Raw genomic sequence first — 6,315 nt, 5'->3', positions numbered from 1 at the left:
TTATTAAGTATGATATCAAGTTTTATTCAATGTACCTATAGTTTAACCAAGACTTAAAACTTTAAGTAAAGTTTATTAAGTTAATTTTAGGGAACGTTGTGCAGTGAAAGATGTAGTGTCGAGGATTGAGAAAGATATGTTGAGATGGTTTGGACATATAGAGAGGATGAACAAAAGGAGATAGATGAAATAAGTATACAAGACCAGTGTGGATGGGAGAGTTGGAAGGGGTCGACCTCAGCGAACGTACCTCAATCAGAGTGAGGACATTTTTAGTAAAGGCCAGCTTAGGAGTTCCCTAATTAAGTTAATAACAATGTACCTACCTATATAGTTTAAGTTTAAAAAATTTGGCTCTCAAAAGAAATTTCAATCGTTGTACTGTTGATATTTGGCTCTGTTGACTAATGAGTTTGCCGACCACTGCACTAGACATTACGAATTAAGGTAGGTATGGCAAGTGATTTTGGTCCTTTTTGTGGTAAGAATGTGATGTTTTCTTTTTCAATAATTGTTTTAAGTAGAAAAGAAAGAAAAAGGCAGACATAAAGAAAATACTAAGTAGAATACAGAAGTGGGTATGATAGTAGTCACAAAACTGCCACACAAGGGCACCTGGACAGGCAGAGATCAAGGTAAACAACTAAAGTTTGGGAAACACTTTATGGTGAAGAATTTGGCTTAGGAGTGAGATTTTATATGGCAATGGACATGGCCGTGGGTGAGAAATGAACCTCAGTTTTTTTTTTAATCTAGAAAATGGGATAATATGTGAGAATTACAGCATTATCTCAATGATTTAATGAAATAATATGTAAAACAGCAACACTGGAACTTTTTGGTCTCAGAACTCCTTTCCACTCTTAAAAGTTATTGAGAAACCAAAAGAGCTTTTGTTTATGTGGGTTATATCTATAATTATTTACCATATTAAAATTTCAAGTGAGACATTTAAAAAGTACTTATTTGTTAATTATGGTGTCAGATTTATCAGGGTGATCACTTCATCAGGTAAATAAATACCTAATCACTACAATACTGTATATCAATTGTAGTTTAAAAATGAATTTTTAAAAAACCAATTTTCCAAACAAAACACATAGAGGAGTAGCATTGTTTTACATAATTGTAAATCTCTTTAATGTCTGGTTTCACAAAGGCTGCTGAATTCTTGTATCTGCTTCTACATTCAATCTGTTGCAATACCACACTCCATATAGCTTCTGGGAAACTATGCTCTATACCAGCCGTGGGCAAACTATGGCCCGCAGGCCGGATCCGGCCCGTTTGAAATGAATAAAACTAAAAAAAAAAAAAGACCGTACCCTTTTATGTAATGATGTTTACTTTGAATTTATATTAGTTCACACAAACACTCCATCCATGCTTTTGTTCCGGCCCTCCGGTCCAGTTTAAGAACCCATTGTGGCCCTCGAGTCAAAAAGTTTGCCCACCCCTGCTCTATACTCACAAAAGAACAGAGTGAAAGCAGGTCCATAACATCTTAGTATTATTGCCAAAAAAGTTTTAAACTCATGGACCCCTGAAAGTGTCTCTAGACCTCCATGTATGCAGAACAGTGCCTGTCAGTAGATAAATTCTTAATAAATGTTAATTCTCTATTCCTTCATTCTTAGCCTCAATGTTGTTAGGACATGAATACACTAGGGCAAGGATTCTTCAATTCATTACAATTGTACAATATTGAGCACAGTGTTTCTTGTAGACAGATGATCAACAAGTGTTACTGTTGTTGGTTATTCTGGTTCTATAACTAATTAGCTGTATGATCTTCAGCCAAGGATTCTTAATCTGTGTTCAAATTCAGAGGATCATGGACTTGAAAAGGAAAAAAAGTACAGTTCTATTTTCTGACACTCAGCATATACTTCAATTACGACTATAGGCAATAAAACCAGTTACAACAGCAGTACCAGTAGATCACAGGTATTTTCATATCATATCGTAGTTATTGCAGGTATCTTAAAAAATCATTTATGACCATCACTAATTCAAAAGTATGGTAGTTATTAGACTTACCACTAGATCTTGTTTTTTAATTAATAGAGAGCATATATATTATTACACTATCATAAATTTTGAAAATATCTTGACAACTGTATTTCAATACAATTTGATTCATATTATAAAATCATTTTATTGACTTTAGAGAGGGAGAGGGAGACAGACAGAAACATCAATGATGAGAGAGAATTATTGATTAGATTGAGCCTGCTCCCTGGGCATGTGCCCTGATCAGAAAACGAACCATGATCTCCTGGTTCATAGGTTGACGCTCAACCACTGAGCAACACTGGCCAGGCACTAATGTGAATATTTATCACTAAAATCTAAATAAAAGTGTTTATAGCCTCATATCCTCAAACAGAACACACTAAAAAAGAAACAGAGAAAGAGTAACAGAAAAGAAAATAAGAAAGAAAAAGGAAGGAAGAAAGAAAAGAGTTGTCCCTGGCTGGGGGGAAGAGCACTTTTTCCTAAGCTCTCAGGTACTGAGCTCTTCACACCTGGGCATTAATGGACCAGATGTTTAAAGAAGCAGGCCCACTGGTTCTCTCACTTGATAAGATAGCACACATCTATATATATAAAAGCCTAAGCAACCATTACAACAGAACGACCAGAACAACTGGAACGACCAGTCACTAAGATATGCACTGACCACCAGGGGGCAGACACTCAATGCAGGAGCTGCCCCTAGCCCGCAGGCCCCGATTGCCGATGGGGCCTGCCGGCCAACCTCCTAGTCCCTCCCCATGGCCGGCAGGTCCCGATCACCTGATTGGGGCTGGGCCCCGGGCTGGGACGGGGAATTGGAGGTGGTAGTGGTGGACGTGGGCAGCGAGGGAAGGAGGGTGGGGAGGCGGGGAGGCGGGGAACTGCACAGTGATGGTGCACGGGTGGTGAGGGAAGGAGGAGGCAGGGAGGCAGAGTGCAGGTGGCAAGGGAAGGAGGAGGCGGGGAACCTGATCAGCCCTGATTGCCAGCCAGGCCTAGGGACTCCACCCATGCACGAATTTCGTGCACTGGGCCTCGTCTAGTAGGTATAATAATCCCACCTAATGCTAAAGATTGAGACAACAATGCTATGTTTAAGAACTAAGAGAGCCCAGGCAGATTGCATTTCAGTCCCTGTAGAAAAATCTAGGCTATGTCAGGGACAGCCAACGGTGGCACCAAGATAACATGAGACAGCAGAGACTGCTGGCTCCACTGCCCACAATTCAAAGTGAGATCAAAGTGCTACCCTACACAGAGCAGTTCTGAGGCTTCAAAATGACCAAACATGGTTTCCTTCACCTGGAAATGAAATGTTTAGCAGACACTCAGAATTGAAAACAATCCCCCCAAAAGTCCCACAATCCATTTTTTTCCAATTACATGTAAATAGCGTCCGTCTATTCTATGCTTTCTTGTTTCTCAGCAAGGCTCTTAGTTTGTCGTCCATATAACAAAACAAAACAAAACTTATATTAGAGTGAATGAGATGCTAAAACCTAGTGGAGGAAAAACTGCATTAAATCATCACAGAAGTTAAGCTAGTGCTTTAGGACATCATCCCCACACCAAGGACAAGCAGTTACTACTAGTAAATGCCCGCTCTATACCTGGTCTATCTCTCGAGTGACAGGGATAGAAAACCATAACCTGCCCAGCTGGCACGGCTCAGAGGTTGAGTGTCAACCTATGAACCAGGAGGTCAAGGTTTGATTCCTGGTCAGGTTGCATGGTAGGGTTTCGGGATTGATCCCCAGTAGGGAGCATGCAGGAGGCAGCCAATCAATGATTCTCTCTCATCACTGATGCTTCTATCTCCCCCTCTTCCTTCCTCTCTGAAATCAATAAAAAATATACATATATTTTAAAAAAATAAAACCATAACTTTCTGGTTCATAAACCCAAGGACAGCAGGATATGTAATGAAATAAGGGATGGCATGTTGTAGGAATTGTGAGGAAGAAGTATGAAAGTTTGAGGTCTGAAGGTGGGAATGGATCTGAGCCCCGAGGAAAAGTCTGGATTGTGGGATGCAGAGGGCAGGAGGGCACTCTGGACAGGGGACAAGCACAAGGGAGCAAAGTCATAAGAGGGACACTCCCTGGCGTATTGCACAAGGGCTAGGAGGGCAGTGGAGGGTTAATGAAAGAAGCCAGGGGAGATAAGGTTGGTGAAGATACACTGAACTGGATTATGGGAGCCTTGATAGTTGGACTCAGTTTAGACTTTACCCTGTAGGCCAAGGAGGCTTCCAAGCACCGAGGTGATATGAACAACAATGTGCTTTAGGAATAAACAATAGAGATTTATTCTCAGATTATCTGTCCTAACAGTGGGTCCTTTTGTCAATGGATTCATCAGAATCTATTGTGGCCAGTGAAATGAGTGTCTCAAATTCTATCCTTCTATCCTGGGGCAACTTTGCTACGACCTATGCCCTGGAAATGCAATTCCCAAATACTTTTTTATTAAATATATTTTTATTGATTTCGGAGAGGAAGGGAGAGGGAGAGGGAGATAGAAACAATGAGAGAGAATCACTGATCAGCTGCCTCCTGCACGCCCCCTCCTAGGGATTGAGCCCGCAACCTAGCAGGTGCCCTTAATGGGAATCAAACCTGGGACCCTTCAGTCTGCATGCCGACGCTCTATCCACTGGGACAAACCAGTTAGGGCCCAAATACTTTTCTTGAATGATGACAAATAAGGTAACCTGAGTCCAGGGCAGGGGAAAAAAGAACATATCATACTGCTCCTATGACTATCTCAAGAAAAAACACATTTTGGAGCTATGATTGCATTAACTACACCAAAGTCCTAGTAGTTTTGGAAACAGCTTTTATCCTGTTAAACAAAGTTCGAATTGATAACCTTTTTTGTAAGTACTTAGTAACAATTAGTCACTGCTCAATATGCTTTAAACAATCCCATCTATTACATAGCATTTTACCTCCATTGCCACTGGCTACTTATTGTCACGGGACTATGAGTCCCTGTCGGAAGCCTCCAGACCACGTCATGGCCACGTGGCTCGTTAGGGGCAGGAGAAACAACGCCTAGCTATTTGAGATGTAGCCATGGGAGAGGGCAAGGATTCTAAAAGAAATTTAAAGGTAAAAAAAGGTTTGAAATAGGGCAAGACAATGAATAATATATATATGGAGAGGCTCTGTTTGGTTGATTAACTGACGCAGGGCTACAGAATCTAAAAGAACCCAGAGATGTTAAGAGTTATCTCTGAAAGTGACGTTGCCATCAGAAAGTTCAGGGACCTCTCCCTAATAAGGAGTGAGGTGAGGAAAAATGGGGCAGGAAAGGGAGTAAAATAAGAGATTAGGTTATGAATAGGCCCAATGAATGAACCTGAAAGGAAGTGATACCATTCTCAACGCACACATCTGTTTACACCGGGGAATCCCTCCGAAACCTAATTGCCACCATAATCTCCCTCGAATGGCAGTCTTCCCACAAGACCTGCGTAGGACCACGATGTTCACCTGGATCAAAACCCCGCACTGGCACTCAATTTGGGCTCCCAACCAGCACAGCAGCGACCCCTCCGCTGGTCAGGGGACCCTCCAGCGCCGCTGCTGCGGATGCCAGGTGCCTGGCACGTTTCCTGAATAACATGTCCTCTGAGCCGGGCAGGGTAGTCAGCTGGTTAGAGCGCTGGCCCAAACACCAAGGTTGCGGGCTCCTTCCCCGGTCAGGCCCATGCAAGAGTCAACCAATGAAAGCACCAACAAAGTGAATGTTCCTCTCCCCCCCTTCCTCTCTTTCCAAAACCAACCCATAAAATTTAAAAAGTAAAATGTTCTCGGCTGAGCCCGCGACGAAATTCGTGATTCCGAAAGTAGTCCTGACCCGCTCCTTACACCCCTTAGGAGGTGAGCCCCAGGTCCCCACGCCCATTCCTAAGCCAGCGCGCGCTTCCTGCCGCTCCCACCGCATCCACACCAGCAGAGTCCCCCTTCACTTTACGGCTGTAACCGGCACCCAGGCCCGGAGGAAGGGGAGGGGGCTTCCTACCCCCAACTCCTCGCTTGGGAGCTTCGGAGAGAACCCAAGAGGGAGGCAGACACCGGGACCGCGAGCAGCACAGCTCCGCCGACCTGGGCGGTTGCAACTCCTGAAGGGAACGGCTCTGAGGGGAGGAGCGGGGGTCCCCCGAGTAACCGGGGGCGCCCTCGCCTCTGGCGTTGCCTCTCAGCCAAGCGCTGGAGCTTTGGGTTCGGCAGCAACTCGACCCGTCCCGGACCCAAATGCCAAATGCACTTTTAGCCACTAACTTCCCCC

This window comes from Myotis brandtii, unplaced genomic scaffold (genome assembly GCF_000412655.1).
Source record: "Myotis brandtii unplaced genomic scaffold, ASM41265v1 scaffold94, whole genome shotgun sequence".
NCBI classification, from domain to species: domain Eukaryota; kingdom Metazoa; phylum Chordata; class Mammalia; order Chiroptera; family Vespertilionidae; genus Myotis; species Myotis brandtii.
The sequence above is the reverse complement of the archived record's forward strand: the minus strand, read 5'-3'. Positions refer to the sequence as shown.